Genomic DNA, 18,611 nt, shown 5'->3' on the forward strand with positions numbered 1-18,611 from the left:
TTTTTAAGCCTTGAGACAATTGAGACATGGATTGTGTATGTGTGCCATTCAGAGGTTGAATAGGCAAGACTAAATATTTAAGTGCCTTTGAACAGGGTATGGTAGTAGGTGCCAGGCACATCGGTTTGAGTCAAGAATTGCAACGCTGCTGGGTTTTTCCACGCTCAACAGTTTTCCGTGTGTATCAAGAATGGTCCACCACCCAAAGGACATCCAGTCAACTTGACACAACTGTGGGAAGCATTGGAGTCAATATAGGTCAGCATCCCTGTGGAACACTTTGGACACCTTGTAGAGTCCATGCCCCAACGAATTGAGGCTGTTTCCAGGGCTCAGTGTATTCTCATTACTCTAGCTGCACTTGGCAAATTGCCTTGTCTTTCAGGATCATTGGCCACTGTTCATTTTCAGCACCTGCAACCTATAGGGGTTGAAGGTGTCTTTTTCTCTTTACTCCTTAGGCCTTTTTTGCATAAGGATGCGTACTAATACTACTCACATTGTTAAAAAAATAAGTATAGCTTAACAAATAATATCTGTCTGCAAATAACGGAAATGCAATATTTCCAAATGAAGTAAGGACCTTAACAGTCCTCAGTAGCTTCAATAACGCAGAGTGAACCCAAAAAATATAATTTTGGCTTAAATGCTATAAAAGATGCCATCTACAGAAATTTTACCTAGTGCTTAGATAAAAGGTAGACAAGATAAAGATTAATAATATAATGCTGAGCTGCAATCATTGTTCCCATCTATCTGAGGAGAGCCTGTGGGATCAGCTGCTGCAGCAGATACAGAGGGCTCAGGGGGGACACCATGAATAATGACCAACCAAATGGTTCCCTGTTTAATGGAGGGACAGTAAAGCAGAACACAGGCAGTGTCTCAACTGGCACCCTATTCCCTATATAGTGCATTACTTTTAAACAGGACCCATAGGGCTCTGTGGTCAAAAGTAGTACACTATATAGGGAATAGGGTGCCATTTAGGACAGAACCACAGTGCATTTAAATGAGGGCTCACTGAGTTCATGCCGCTATGATTCAGGATGAATTGAATTTCAGATTTGTCCCACCAGAACAAGGCTGGTCAGAGGCTGCAGGCATACTGGGGCTGGGCACCATGGTGACGGCTTTTAGATTAACTACTTATTCTATTGTGATCTATTGTTTCAGAGTCATATATTTAGGATATGTCTAAATATGTGGCTATGTATTGTTTTCTATTTATGCTAATTTTGTTGTGATGGAAATTAGTTTTGTCCAAGTCTAAAATAACATATTTACAGTATGTGGAAATATGGATGCAAAAAGATTCGATGTGTTATCTACAGGGTGTCTTTCGAGATGCATGTTACGTAACTCAAAGAATTCTGTCCCTTGGGTCCTGCAGCAGTGTGCTGGGACTTAACCAGGTAAGTGTAGTTGTCATTAAAGTATTTGATAAGGGAATCCCCATTTAATATATGTAAAGCCAATGACTGCCAATGAGTCAGAGATGATGGCATTCCAATGAACACATGTTTTTGTAACTCCTCTATCTTTGTAAACCTGACAGTGAATCCCACTTATGCAAAACATCAAATAATCTGTCAGTGCTGTGGCTTGACAACCACTAATATCCTCCTCCTCCCTCTTAGGCTACACCACTGTTCTGATCCAACCCAACCAGGCTTTTGAAACAGCCCGGTCTCCATAACCCCCTCTCCAAAGTCATTTTTTTCTTTCATCTCCCTCTTTCAGAAGAGGCTGTTTCCTGTGGGCCAGAACTGACTGTTATTGTCCTACCTTTCATGAAAATATAAGAAATGTTTTCTCTCTGCTTTTGAGCCACGAGAAAGAGTCAGGGATTAAGGTAGCTTGAAATGAGGGCGCAACACAACACAACAACATGATACCAACATGATCGTGTCAGAGACATGATCAAATAACTACCGGAATCAAGACAGGATAGATGTGTTTTGTTGTTGGTGCCTGTTTGAGTTAGATGCCAAACCAGAGGAACTCATAAATAATTTTACCTGGTTAGGATTTCATTCAATCATCAAAAATAGGTTTCTATACACATCACAGTGATACAGTGATTTTGCTTGGAAGGTGTAACATGTTACTTCATGGAATGATATGAATAAAATGCAAAATAACCATTTTTATATGAGGTTTTACGAAACTAAGGGAAGGTCTAAGGATGATATCAAAGTACAAACCTCCTGTATGCATCCTTCAGTAATGTTTAAGCCTCTTATCTTCCACTCTTGTAAATGGAAATCTGTCTGTGAGAACTATTCAGAATCACCATGTGAAGATCAACTGAAAGTAAGACACATCTCAACTCAGATAGGGGTAAAAATAACACAGTGCAAGGAGAAGGGGAAAAAAGGCTGTCTATATGCTCTGAGACAGGTTGGACATTGAGTCGACTGTCATAAATATCAAACACGTCCTGATGGGATGCAACAATGGTCAGAGGAGCATACGCATACCGATAGGATGCATGGGGAGGGAGTAGCTCCGGTTTGTACCATCAAAACTATGATTATATGTAGAAGCCAGACAACATAGTTTAAATAAAGCCTTTAACGTCGATAGATCAATATATCACCAAGTAACCGGGAGAGAGTGAGCAGTCAGTTATATACAACAGCGAACCAATCTGTGAATAAACCCAACAAGCCATGGCTACTCTTAGAGAAAAAGACAAAGAACAACTTGGAGAAGCAAATGAGAGCAGCAAACAACTGAAGGATATCCAGGAAAATATAGTTCAAATGCTCTCAATGCTCACCAAAACAAACTGTCACAATCTCTTTTTAAAAAAGGAACATTTGCTCAAAAGGAAAGTAGAGTCTATCGTGTCAGATATGCATGCAGACATGTGGAGGAAAAAGACAACAAAACTGGCCTTCTGGAAACAAAGGTGCAAACTTTAGAAGATGAACTGGACCAGCTAGAAAACAGAACGAGACAAAATAACATGAGAATTTAGTCCTTACCGGAAGACGAGGAAAAGGGAGACCTTTCCAGCTTCGTGATCAAACTGATACCAGAGAAGCTTAGTGTGGATGTATCACCAAAGGATCTGGAGGGATGCCATAGGATCGGCATGAAACAGAAGAACTCGAAATACCCTCGCGTGGTAATCATTAAGCTGTGGAACTATCAGACCAAAGTCAACATTCTGAAGGCACAGGGGGGAAAGGAAATCAAAATCCATGGCCAGTCCATTTGATTCGTCCAGGACCTGTCTGCTAAGCTGAGGGAAAAACACAAGCAATTCATTCTGATCAGACAGTCACCGGAGGAAAAAGGAATCAAGTCTCAACTCTGATTCCCGGCAGTGCTGTGGGTATGGAAGGGAACACAGAGAATGGAGTTCACAAGCACTGATGAAGCCCTGAACAGGCTGCAGGAAACCTTTCCAGTTGAAAGAAAGCTCAATGCCCTGAGGAGAGGCAGAAAAAATAGATAAGTACACTAGGCTACATACTGTGATGCCCAAGCCCAGCTTATCGTAAATTGAGACAACATTCTTCCCTCTCACCCCAAGCAACTGTTATTCTCTAGGAAGTAACGATAGAATTAGTCAATGCCAATGAGATACATGTACGCTGAAAAGACAATATAAAAGAGGAAATACAGCATATAAGTCAATAATTGTTAATAATTATTATATGGATGTGTTTATGTTGGCAAGAAGGTGTATTTGTGGGTATGTGTCTGTGCATATGAATGGGAGAGTGAACAACGTGAATATTAATATGTATAGGAGGGCGGGAGAGAATGGGTGTGTGGAAACATAGGGTATATGTTGTGTGTGAATGAAGGAGAATGGATGAGTAAGTGGGGTGTAAATCTGTCTGAGAAGAAGGGAGGGGGGGAAAGATGGAGTTTGGGATAAACTTGGCCTGGGTGGGTAAAGAAGGGCAAGGATGGGAGGTAGTGATAAGCTTGGCTTGGGGGTGCAAGGATGGGACAAGCTTGGTTTGGGTGGGCAAGGGTGAGTAAAGATGGGAGGTGGGGATAAGCTTGGCTTGGATGGGGTAAAGGGGGGAGAACTGGGAGGGGTGGTGGAGAGTGATAGATTTGGTTTGGGAGATAGAAGGAAGGACTTAATTATTATTATCTTTTTTTATGACTTGTGAAATGAATAAGAGTTCTGGAAAGATTTGGAAAGGATGTTGAATCATTATAATTCATTGTATGTCATTACAACTAAGATTTAATGGTGGTTATTGGTGAGAACGGAGATGGGGCTATATCGGGGGGATTGGGATGGGGTGATGGGGAGGGCATCAAACACTTCTCTGAGGTGTGCGTGGGGCCTCCACTCATCCCATTTCAGTCTCTTGGAGGACCCACTCACCCCAAGTAGACCCTCACCAGCCACTATACTATACTTTACTTTATAAGGTAATACAAAGTAACCACAGTACTTAAGTGGCAGTCATTCTTCAAATGTATGTACAATGTATGTACAATGTATCCACAGTATTTTTTTGTACATTAGGAGAGGAGTCTCCCGAGTGGCGCAGCGGTCTAAGGCACTGCATCGCAGTGCTAGCTGTGCCACTAGAGGTCCTGGTTCGAATCCAGGCTCTGTCGTAGCCGGCCGTGACCGGGAGACCAATGGGGCGGCGCACAATTGGCCCAGCGTCGTCTAGGGTAGGGGAGGGAATGGCCGGCAGGGATGTAGCTCAGTTGTTAGAGCATGGCGTTTGCAACGCCAGGGTTGTGGGTTCGATTCCCACGGGGTATGAAAAATCTAAAAAATAAAATAATGTAAGTCGCTCTGGATAAGAGCGTCTGCTAAATGACGTAAATGTAAATGAGTCGTAGCTAAAAAGCCCTAAAAAAAGTCTCAAGTACACGTATTTTGCTTCATGTTTTTTTGTTGTGTGTTTTTTGTTGAATGTCTACTCAGCCCACATGCCCACATGCTCTATATACTGTATGTAATGTATACAATAACTATGTATTTATACAATGATCCTCCCATTCTATGGAATGCCCACCGCCTTCATATGTCATGCCTGCTAAAATGTTTTACTTGGTTCTTCAATGATAGACGGAACAGAAAAGGTTAAATTTGATTCTATACAGGTAAAGAACAACAAAATCAAATTTATCACATGGAATGTGCACAGGCTCCATGATGGGGGGAAAAAAGCATTTGGTTCTTGAACACTTAAAGAAATTGCCAGCAGAAAAAAATTGAAATTGAACATTTAAAGAGGAGCTTGGTTGGAGAGGCCTATGCTGCCACCTACTGTAGTAACAGCAGAGGTGTAGGCATCCTGATTAATAAGAATACACCATTTTCCCTTATATCCCAGCACATGGACCAAGAAGGCCGTTTTCTAACGATGAATTGTACCTTGCATGGTGAAAAATACACATTGATTTCACTGTATATCCCACCAGTGGCAATCTGGTGTTTTTAGATAGAATTCAAGCTATATTAGATCAAATCGAGACAGAAACTATTTTTTAGCGGGTGACCTAAATCACACATTCGATAAGATTGACAGATGCAAATTTAGGGAGCCTCCGAAGAGGCCGAAATGTTCATCTCTACAAATAATTTACAGGACACCTGGAGATTACTATTCCCAACAACAAAATTATTTTCCTTTTTTTCTCAAAGTAAGAAAAGCTACTGAAGAATTGACTAATTTTTCAAAAATGCACAATATTTTTAACTGGATTAAAAAATGCATGATATAGTGATATCGGATCATTCTCCGGTATTATGCTCAATAACACCAATAGAAAATACACTTAGGGACAGAATTTGAACACCCAAAATGTATTAAATACGTAAACGAAAAAATTTAAACCTTTACAATTACAAATGTAGAGATAGTGGACAGAGAAAAGCCAAACCCCCATTATAATTTGGGATGCTTTTTAGTCGTACATTAGGGGAATGATAATCTCATACTCTGCAAAAGTTAAATCTGATTTAGGTATATATATATATAAAAAGTATCTTTACAAGGTAAAGAAGGAAATAAAATGTATGAACTTAAGCAGGAATATGATATTTTACTTTTGAGAAGAGCCAACAACTACAGGTTCAACTCAAATAAAGCATACTACTTAATGGCAAATAAACCTGCTAATACAGTGGCTTGCGAAGTTATTCACCCCCCTTGGCATTTTTCCTATTTTGTTGCCTTACAACCTGGAATTGAAATTGATTTTTGGGGGGTTTGTATCATTTGATTTACACAACATGTCTACCACTTTGAAGATGCAAAATATTTTTTATTGTGAAACAAACAAGAAATAAGACAAAAAAACAGAAAACTTGAGCGTGCATAACTATTCACCTCCCCAAAGTCAATACTTTGTAGAGCTACCTTTTGCAGCAATTACAGCTGCAAGTCTCTTGGGGTATGTCTCTATAAGCTTGGCACATCTAGCCACTGGGATTTTTGCCCATTCTCCAAGGCAAAACTGCTCCAAATCCTTCAAGTTGGATGGGTTCCGCTGGTGTACAGCAATCTTTAAGTCATACCACAGATTCTCAATTGGATTGAGGACTGGGCCATTCCAAGACATTTAAATGTTTCCCCTTAAACCACTCGAGTGTTGCTTTAGCAGTATGCTTAGGGTCATTGTCCTCCTGGAAGGTGAATCTCCGTCCCAGTCTCAAATCTCTGGAAGACTGAAACAGGTCTCCCTCAAGACTTTCCCTGTATTTAGCGCCATCCATCATTCCTGTGGGGATGGTGTTCTCGGGGTGATGAGAGGTGTTGGGGTCGCGCCAGACACAGCATTTTCCTTGATGGCCAAAAAGCTCAATTTTAGTCTCATCTGACCATCTCATCTTCTTCCATATGTTTGGGGAGTCTCCCACATGCCTTTTGGCGAACACCAAATGTGTTTGCTTATTTTTTTTTTTAAGCAATGGCTTTTTTCTGGCCACTCTTTCGTAAAGCCCAACTCTGTGGCGTGTACGGCTTAAAGTGCTCCTATGGACAGATACTCCAATCTCTGCTGTGGAGCTTTGCAGCTCCTTCAGGGTTATCTTTGGTCTCTTTGTTGCCTCTCTGATTAATGCACTCCTTGCCTGGTCTGTGAGTTTTGGTGGGTGGCCTTCTCTTGGCAGTTTGTTGTGGTGCCATATTCTTTCAATTTTTTTATAATGGATTTAATGGTGCTCCGTGGGATGTTCAAAGTTTCAGTTTTTTTTATAACCCAACCCTGATCTGTACTTCTCCACAACTTTGTCCCTAACCTGTTTGGAGAGCTCCTTGGTCTTCATGGTGGCGCTTGCTTGGTGGTGCCCCTTGCTTAGTGGTGTTGCAGACTCTGGCTCCTTTCAGAACAGGTGTATATATATACTGAGATCATGTGACAGATCATGTGACACTTAGATTGCACACAGGTGGACTTTATTTAACTAATTATGTGACTTCTGAAGGTAATTGGTTGCACCATATCTTATTTAGGGGCGTCATAGCAAAGGGGGTGAATACATATGCACTCACCACTTCTCAAGTAATTTTTTTTATTTCACTTCACCAATTTGGACTATTTTGTGTATGTCCATTACATGAAATCCAAATAAAAATCCATTTAAATTACAGGTTGTAATGCAACAAAATAGGAAAAACGCAAAGGGGGATGAATACTTTTGCAATCTCTGGAAACCTGTTTCAGTGTTCCAGAGATCTGAGACTGGGACGGAGGTTCACCTTCCAGCAGGACAATGACCCTAAGCATACTGCTAAAGCAACACTCGAGTGGTTTAAGGGAAAACATTTAAATGTCTTGGAATGGCCTAGTCAAAGCCCAGACCTCAATCCAACTGAGATTCTGTGATATGACTTAAAGATTGCTGTACACCAGCGGAACCCATCCAACTTGAAGGAGCTGGAGCAGTTTTGCCTTGAAGATGTGCCAAGCTTATAGAGACATACCCCAAGAGTCTTCACTGACATTTTCAACATGTCCCTGACTGAGTCTGTAATACCAACATGTTTCAAGCAGACCACCATAGTCCCCATGCCCAAGGACACTAAGATAACCTGCCTAAATGACTTCCGACCCGTAGCACTGACGTCTGTAGCCATGAAGTGCTTTGAAAGGCTGGTCATGGCTCACATCAACACAATTATCCCAGAAACCCTAGACCCACTCTAATTTGCATATCACCCCAACAGATCCACAGATGATGCAATCTCTATTGCACTCCACACTGCCCTTTCCCACCTGGACAAGAGGAAGACCTACGTGAGAATGCTATTCATTGACTACAGCTCAGCGTTCAACACCATAGTGCCCTCAAAGCTCATCACTAAGCTAAGGATCCTGGGACTAAACACCTCCCTCTGCAACTGGATCCTGGACTTTCTGACGGGCCGCCCTCAGGTGGAAAGGGTAGGTAACAACAGATCTGCCACACTGATCCTCAACACTGGGTTCCCTCAGGGGTGCGTACTCAGTCCCCTCCTGTACTCCCTGTTCACCCATGACTGCATGGCCAGGCACGACTCCAACACCATCATTAAGTTTGCCGACGACACAACAGTGGCAGGCTTGATCACCGACAACGATGAGACAGCCTATAGGGAGGAGGTCAGAGACCTGGCCGCTTGGTGCCAGGATAACAACCTCTCCCTCAACGTGACCAAGACAAAGGAGATGATTGTGGACTACAGGAAAAAAAAGAGGACTGAGCACCATTCTCATCGACGGGGCTGTAGTGGAACTATCATGGTCCAAACACACCAAGACAGTCGTGAAGAGGGCACGACAAAGCATATTCCCCCTCAGGAGACTGAAAGGATTTGGCATGGGTCCTCAGATCCTCAAAAAATTATACAGCTGGACCATCGAGAGCATTCTGACTGGTTGCATCACCGCCTGGTATGGCAACTGCTCGGCCTCCGACCGCATGGCACTGCAGAGGGTAGTGCGTACGGCCCAGTACATCACTGGGGCCAAGCTTCCTGCCATCCAGGACCTCTATACCAGGCGGTGTCAGAAGAAGGCCCTCAAAATTGTCAAAGACTCCAGCCACCCTAGTCATAGACTGTTCTCTCTGCTACCGCACGGCAAGCGGTACCGGAGTGCAAGTCTAGGTCCAAAAGACTTCTCAACAGCTTCTACCCCCAAGCCTTAAGACTCCTGAACAGCTAATCATGGCTACCTGGACTATTTGCACTGCCCCCCCCATCCCCACCCCATCTTTTTACGCTGCTGCTACTCTGTTAATTATTTATGCATAGTCACTTTAACTCTACCCACATGTACATATTACCTCAACTACCTCAACTAGCCGGTTCCCCCGCACATTGACTCTGCACCGGTACCCCCCCCTGTATATATAGCCTCCCTACTTTTATTTTATTTTACTTCTGTTCTCAACACTTTTTTGTTGTTGTTGTTTTATTTTACTTTTTAATTAAAAAATAAATGCATTGTTGGTTAAGGGCTGTAAGTAAGCATTTCATGGTAATGTCTACACCTGTTGTATTTGGCGCATGTGGCCAATAAAATTTGATTTGATTGATTTGAGACTTGCAGCTGTAATTGCTGCAAAAGGTGGCTGTACAAAGGATTGAGTTTGAGGGGGTGAATAGTTGTGCACGCTCAAGTTTTCAGTTTTTTTGTCTTATTTCTTGTTTGTTTCACAATAAAAAATATTTTGTATCTTCCAAGTGGTAGGCATGTTGTGTAAATCAAACACAAACCCCCCAAAAATCTATTTTAATTCCAGGTTGTAAGGCAACAAAATAGGAAAAATGCCAAGGGGGTGAATATTTTTGCAAGCCACTGTAAAGGAAACCTGAATTTACAAATAACAAAAATACGTATACGTTTTTGTATTTATTTTCGGTAGTACCAATTACCCCACCAAAGACATTCTTTAAAAAAGATATTCGGTCATAACAGACTTTATATGGGCAAATAAAATTCATAGAATAAAAAGGAAAGTTTTACATCTTCCTAAGTCTGAGGGTGGTTTTAACCTTCCAGACTTGGAATTGTATCAATTCGCTACCCAAGGCTTTTACTTGCGACATATAGTTAAACGCCATCCCCACAATCTTTTTACGTGTCTATTTTCAAAGGATAAAGCTAAGAACATTAACAACTTCATTGTTAAGAACACTATAACAGTATGGAAGAAAATGAAACGTATTCTACAAGAACCAATATCACTCCCTAAAAACACAACCTTATGAAACAATCCTTAGATAGCTTTTCAGAATTCACCAATAAATTGGTCCACATGGAAAACTAAAGGCATAGAAACCGTAAATGACTTGGTAATGGGAAATAAATATATTTCCATGACAGAATTAAAAAGTAATTTTGGACTGACCAATGTAGATAGTTTCAAATGCATGCAATTTAAGGTTACATATCACAAAATGTTGAAGTCTTTTGGCAGCAGAGCAACCTTGAGGGAATCTTATATGAGTCAGAAAAGGATGTTCATATAATAGGGAAGATATACAAAACCTTGCAGAGAGCATATCCAACTGACCATCTCTTAGAAAAAATATATAAAATATTGGAAACTTTACATAAAAAGAGCTGATGTTGGCACAAGATGGAGGGAATGTTGGAGCATAACTAACAACATTTCAGTTAACGAAGATTTACGCTTAATCCACTATAAACTAATGTATAGAATGTATTATACAAGAGACAAGATCCACAAATTCTACAGCACAACGGCAGAGTCATGTCATAAGTGTTAAACTAATAATGACTCAATAATCCATGCTTTCTGGGAATGCTATAAAGTCTGGAAGTTGTGGGGGGAGCTAGAACGTTGGCTGTCAGAAGTATTACAATGTAAACTTACTTTTAATCCGTCTGTCTGCATATTTCAAGACATGGCGTATGGGGGTGTAGTGAGATACCTAATGGGCTGGATGATTCTCTTCTCATCACTCATCTTGAAAAAACGTATACTAAAAACTTGGAAATCAATCCGCCATCATTAACACAATGAAAGATCTAATCATTGTATTATTGAAATATTGAAATAGCTTGGGTGACTGAGAAAAACAAATTGATACAATTTAAGGCCAAGTGGCAAACAATAAAACAGGCACTAGGGATGGGGGTGTGAGCATGCAGGTCTGGGCAGATGAGATGTAGTCATTGTTTGTGTGCATCTGTAAGTTGTTGTTGTTGTTGTTGTTGTTGTTGTTGTTGTTGTTGTATGTTTGGATATGGAGTGGAGAAAAAATATGTAAAAATAAAAATAAAACACTTCAACAGGAGCGTGTTAACAACAAGATAATGGACATAGCTAACAATTGCGGACTCAAAAAGCTTTGTTTCATCGTGACTTCCACCTAGTAAGGTTTGACTGGTTGTGATTAATACAATATTTTGATACACCTATACTCATTTGGAAACAAGCTTTATGATGCAGTGTAGAAAGTGGAAAGTGTAGAAAGTGAAACCAATCCATTCCCAATCATCCATTACAGTTTTTGCCCATTGCTTACACACTGAAACCGAATGCTTAGACCAAAGCCTCAATACCTAAACTTCTTGTAGCATACCTTAAACACAGTGTAACCATAGCTTAAAAACAATGTCAACTTTGCACTTTGTTTGCAATTCTGTAACACACTTATTGCGAAACACTACACACGTTTTCTTACATTAGACACTTTGTTCAAAAACGAAATCACCTGTTATCATTGGGAAAACACTCTGTTCAAAATGCAAAACTCATCTGGCAATTGTATGCACTTACATACACACCTGAAAACAGAACACCAATCAGTCTGAGCCTTAGCACTACAAATAGGCCTAAGGTAAGCAATTTTTAGAACTTTGCAAGCATGGAGGCATTGAGGGTCAGAGTAAGAGGAGGACAAAGAGAGAGAGGAATCGGAAGTGGAAGAGGACGTGGAAGAGGACGAGGACCAGTGCGGAGACGCATATCAGATGACATCAGGGCTACTCTGGTGGACCATGTGATAAATCATGGCCTGTCCATGAGGGAGGCTGGGCAAAGAGTCCACCCTAACCTCAGTCGCTACACAGTAGCATCGATAATAAGGACATTCCGACTGGAGAACAGGTATATCTTCAAGTTTCTACTCCAGACTGTACCTATTGTGGTCCTCTGTAGCTCAACTGGTAGAGCCCGGCGCTTGTAACGCCAAGGTAGTGGGTTCGATCCCCGGGACCACCCATACACAAAAATGTATGCACGCATGACTGTAAGTCGCTTTGGATAAAAGCGTCTGCTAAATGGCATATTATTATTATTACAGTTTTTGCCCATTGCTTACACACTAAAACCGAATGCTTAGACCAAAGCCTCAATACCTAAACTTCTTGTAGCATACCTTAAACACAGTGTAACCATAGCTTAAACACAATGTCAACTTTGCACTTTGTTTGCAATTCTGTAACACACTTATTGCGAAACACTACACACGTTTTCTTACATTAGACACTTTGTTCAAAAACTAAATCACCTGTTATCATTGGGAAAACACTCTGTTCAAAATGCAAAACTCATCTGGCAATTGTATGCACTTACATACACACCTGAAAACACTTGCACAGAAAACCGAACACCAATCAGTCTGAGCCTTAGCACTACAAATAGGCCTCAGGTAAGCCATTTTTAGAACTTTGCAAGCATGGAGGCAATGAGAGTCAGAGTAAGAGGAGGACAAAGAGAGAGAGGAGTCGGATGTGGAAGAGGATGTGGAAGAGGACGAGGACCAGTGCGGAGACGTATATCAGATGACATCAGGGCTACTCTGGTGTACCATGTGATAAATCATGGCCTGTCCATGAGGGAGGCTGGGCAAAGAGTCCACCCTAACCTCAGTCACTACACAGTAGCATCGATAATAAGGACATTCCGACTGGAGAACAGGTATATCTTCAAGTTTCTACTCCAGACTGTACCTACTGTGTGTGTCACATGATTCTGTATCATATTACAGTATTACTGTACTAACTATACTATACAAAAATGGGTAGTGCTGTGAAGTACTGTATATGTAAAGGAATACCATTGTGATGTTGCAGTACTGTGTACAGTTTGAAAGTACAGTATGTGAAAAATAACCTAACCAATGACATCTTGTGGTGGCATTTTCTACAGAATGGTTGGACGACCTCCTCAAGGTGGAAGGGAACGGCTCTTCACTCAACAACAAGAGCTTGCCATCATTGAAATGGTGCGAGAAAATAATGCAATCTGACTTCGTGAGTTGCAACAACGCATAATTGCAAATGGAAATGAATTCAACAATATCAACAGGGTCAGCATTTCTACACTAAGTCGCATCATACAGAAACATAACTTCAGAATGAAGCAGCTGTACAGGGTGTCATTTGAGAGGAACAGTGTCAGGGTCAAGGATCTGCGCCATGATTATGTGCAGGTATGTGTCACTTTACTTTACATATTATATATTGTGATGTGGGAATGAGGGTTTATGCTGCCACCTGCCCTGCCTGTAGCTTGTAGTTTTTGTCTATACTCACCCAACCCAGCCCCTACTTGTGTGAAAATATAGACATTGTAGTTACTGTATGTGTTTTCAGTAACACTATTCAATATTTTCTGTTACAGACAGTTCTGGAGTTTGATGCCGCCGAACTGCCGCATGAGTTCATCTACGTGGATGAGGCAGGCTTCAATCTGGCCAAAACCAGGCGTCGGGGCCGTAACGTAGTTGGACAAAGGGCTGTTGTAAATGTCCCTGGGCAGCGTGGGGGAAATATCACCTTGTGTGCTGCAATTAGTGTCCAAGGATCATGCCACTCTAGGTCCCTACAATACAGGAAAGGTCATTGCATTTCTAGATGCACTACATGCAGTTGTGCAGGACAGACCACAGCAGCCCAGGTTTGTTGTCATCTGGGATAATGTTAGTTTTCACCGGGCTGCTCTGGTCCGAGATTGGTTCAACAACCATAATCATTTCACAGTTTTATACCTGCCCCCTTACAGCCCCTTTCTAAATGCAATCGAGGAATTCTTTTCAGCGTGGCGGTGGAAAGTATATGATCGGCAACCAGTGGCGGCTCCTGAAAAAATTCTCAGGAGGGGCAATTTTTCTGATGATTTAGGTGACCTACACACATTTTAAAAAAGATATGTCCAGCAACAACATGAAGACAGGGGCAGCATATAAGTCAATACCAGAAGCATTTATTGACTGATCTGGGGAGATGGATTCCAGTTTCTGTGACAGATTATAAATAATCTCTGATGCCTTTGTTATATTAGCTTTTGGTTGAATGTACTGTCGTAGTAAATATATAATGTTATAGCTTGGTCTGACTAAAATCTTGTGCATGACCCATTTTGTGTTGGGCGTTTGTTTCTGTTCCTATCCTATAACAATGGACAAAAGAGTCCTATCTTGTCAGCCTTGTCAGCAGGTGGCCAAGGAGTGGTGATCCTAGCTGACCTAAGACAGGACACTTTTACTTTACTCGCGTGCACGAACGAGTCCGTGCACGCGATTCCAGATATCTTTACCTCTGAATAAACTGCCTTTATTATACCATATCCACCCTGTCCAAAGTCTCTACTTGGTCTCAGTTCTCCAGTAAACTTGTGATTATCAACAGTACACAACGGTAACAAACAATTGGGGGAACTCACGGGGCAGATAGTAACCACTTAAAAGGAAGCGATTCCCAAACCTTCCATAACAAAGCCATCACCTACAGAGAGATGAACTTGGAGAAGAGTCCCCTAAGTAAGCTTGTCCTGGGCCTCTGTTCACAAACACAAACAGACCCCACACAGCCCCAGGACAACAACAACAACAACAACAACAACAACAACACAATTAGACCCAACCAAATCATGAGAAAACAAAAAGAGAATTACTTGACACATTGGAAAGAACAAACAAAAAAACAGAGCAAACTAGAATGCTATTTGGCCCTAAACAGAGAGTACACAGTGGCAGAATACCTGACCACTGTGACTGACCCAAACTTAAGGAAAGCTTTGACTATGTACAGACTCAGTGACCATAGCCTTGCTATTGAGAAAGGCCGCCGTAGGCAGACCTGGCTCTCAAGAGAAGACAGGCTATGTGCACACTGCCCACAAAATGAGGTGGAAACTGAGCTGCACTTCCTAACCTCCTGCCAAATGTATGACCATATTAGAGACACATATTTCCCTCAGATTACAGCGATCCACAAAGAATTCGAAAACAAACCCAATTTTGATAAACTCCCTTATCTACTGGGTGAAAAACCACAGTGTGCCATCACAGCTGCAAGATTTGTGACCTGTTGCCACAAGAAAAGGGCAACCAGTGAAGAACAAACACCATTGTAAATACAACCCATATTTATGTTTATTTATTTTCCCATTTGTACTTTAACTATTTGCACATTGTAACAACACTGTATATATACATAATATGACATTTGAAATGTCTTTATTCTTTTGAAACTTCTGAGTGTAATGTTTACTGTTAATATTTATTGTTTATTTCACTTTTGTTTACTATCTACTTCCCTTGCTTTGGCAATGTTAACACACGTTTCCCATGCCAATAAAGCCCTTAAATTGAATTGAATTGATAGTAAGGTCGCAATGACACAGAAAGCAGTTTAATGTCGGGGTACAGAGTCGCTCTCTTACCAGGATCGCGGTCCGCTCTGACCAGGGTGAAGGTGGCCGGCTCCACTTCTCTGTCCGGGACTCTGTCATCCAGCCAAGTCTCCCAGCTGTATTGGGATTACAGCTGCCTGCAGCGTTTTCATTATTTAGTCCGTTCGTAGCGGGTATGTACACGATCAACAAGATCAGTCCAAAACCGAAAGATCAGTTCAAAGCAGAATGTTTGCAGAATGTTTGTAAACTAAGTCTACAAATTAAAAACATAAAATAACGCCACACTGCAGGTCACAACAGAGACGCTGCTAGCCGCCATTGTCTTAGTTACGTTCATGGTTACGTCACGTATGACGAAAGCGCGTAAGTGCATGCCCACAGACACCCATAGAGAATGTATTGAAAGCTTTGAAATTTGAAAAAAATAGATTTTACATGACAGGCTATGAGAGACTTCTGGGCGATTTTCAACTTGACTGAAATCGCCCCAAAAACGGGCGGGGCCATTTGAAGCACGACTTTAGCCTGATTTGATATTTAGTGGCTGGCAGATCAGACGTGAACACTGATAACTACTGTTGCCGTGATATAATTGATTAGAAAAAAATCCCTTCCTTTTCCCGTTTGGCAGTGCGTCGCCCATATCGCCCTATTGAACACACCGCCCATGTCGGCAACCACATGCCCGCATGACTCTTCTGCAAGCAATGGAAGAGGCATGTGAAGACATTGAAGTGGGATCAATCCAAGGGTGGATTCGGCACACAAGGCGATATTTTCCCCGATGCCTAGCCCGTGAGGACATCGCCTGTGATGTTGACGAGGTCTTGTGGCCAGATCCGAACAGAAGGCGTGATCCATAAGCCCCCCCGCCCCCCACCACACACACGCACACACACATGCACACACACACAAAACAAGTATATGTTTTTTCCCCCAATAGCAATTTATCCAGTAATTGTCTTGTTTTTTTACTTTTGTTTTGTTGCTAAATTTGATGTTAAAAATTTCTGTAAGAATGTTTGTTTTTTTGTAAAAACTTTTTTGTAAATACTGTTTGATTACTGCAGAAATTCTACTTTTGAGTTTTACAGAAGACAATGACAATAAAAATAGAAACACAAAGACTGCAGTGTTTTATATAAAGCCCATCAGTGTGTTGCTGGTGATATGAAAGAGTAATTCAAATGTTGCTTGTGTGTATGGTTTTGTTGCAAGAATTTCATTTTTAGAAAGGAGTGTTAAGTTTTGATTGCAGTGTTTCATTTTGGCATATATGTGAGTTGTTAATCTCCAAGTGCTATGTCTGATTGGCTTGTGTGTTGAGTTTTGACATAATGAGCCAAATTCTGCAAAAAGTGTGTAAGCAATAGGCAAAAACTGTATTACTGTATGTGTCACATGATTCTGTATCATATTACAGTATTACTGTACTAACTATACTATACAAAAATGGGTAGTGCTGTGAAGTACTGTATATGTAAAGGAATACCATTGTGATGTTGCAGTACTGTGTACAGTTTGAAAGTACAGTATGTGAAAAATAACCTAACCAATGACATCTTGTGGTGGCATTTTCTACAGAATGGTTGGACGACCTCCTCAAGGTGGAAGGGAACGGCTCTTCACTCAACAACAAGAGCTTGCCATCATTGAAATGGTGCAAGAAAATAATGCAATCCGACTTCGTGAGTTGCAACAACGCATAATTGCAAATGGAAATGAATTCAACAATATCAACAGGGTCAGCATTTCTACACTAAGTCGTATCCTACAGAAACATAACTTCAGAATGAAGCAGCTGTACAGGGTGCCATTTGAGAGGAACAGTGTCAGGGTCAAGGATCTGCACCATGATTATGTGCAGGTATGTGTCACTTTACTTTACATACTATATATTGTGATGTGGGAATGAGGGTTTATGCTGCCACCTGCCCTGCCTGTAGCTTGTAGTTTTTGTCTATACTCACCCAAACCAGCCCCTATTTGTGTGAAAATATAGACATTGTAGTTACTGTATGTGTTTTCAGTAACACTATTCAATATTTTCTGTTACAGACAGTTCTGGAGTTTGATGCCGCCGAACTGCCGCATGAGTTCATCTACGTTGATGAGGCAGGCTTCAATCTGGCCAAAACCAGGTGTCAGGGCCGTAACGTAGTTGGACAAAGGGCTGTTGTAAATGTCCCTGGGCAGCGTGGGGGAAATATCACCTTGTGTGCTGCAATTAGTGTCCAAGGAGTCCTGCATCATCATGCCAGTCTAGGTCCCTACAATACAGGACAGATAATTGCATTTCTAGATGCACTACATGCAGTTGTGCAGGACAGACCACAGCAGGCCAGGTTTGTTGTCATCTGGGATAATGTTAGTTTCCACCGGGCTGCTCTGGTCCGAGATTGGTTCAACAACAATAATCATTTCACAGTTTTATAGCTGCCCCCTTACAGCCCCTTTCTAAATGCAATCGAGGAATTATTTTCAGCGTGGCGGTGGAAAGTATATGATCGGCAACCACATGCCCGCATGACTCTTCTGCAAGCAATGGAAGAGACATGTGGAGACATTGAGGTGGAATCAATCCAAGGGTGGATTCGGCACACAAGGCGATATTTTCCCCGATGCCTAGCCCGCGAGGACATCGCCTGTGATGTTGACGAGGTCTTGTGGCCAGATCCAAATAGAAGGCGTGATCCATAAGCCCCCCTGCCCCCCACCACACACACACACACACACACACACACGCACACACACAAAACAAGTATATGTTTTTTCCCCCAATAGCAATTTATCCAGTAATTGTTTTGTTTTTTTACTTTTGTTTTGTTGCTAAATTTGATGTTAAGAATTTCTGTAAGAATGTTTTTGTAAATACTGTTTGATTACTGCAGAAATTCTACTTTTGAGTTTTACAGAAGACAATGACAATAAAATGACAATAAAAATAGAAACACAAAGACTGCAGTGTTTTATATAAAGCCCATCAGTGTGTTGCTGGTGATATGAAAGA

Source organism: Coregonus lavaretus (genome assembly GCF_964263955.1).
Source record: "Coregonus lavaretus genome assembly, chromosome: 19".
Classification (NCBI taxonomy): domain Eukaryota; kingdom Metazoa; phylum Chordata; class Actinopteri; order Salmoniformes; family Salmonidae; genus Coregonus; species Coregonus lavaretus.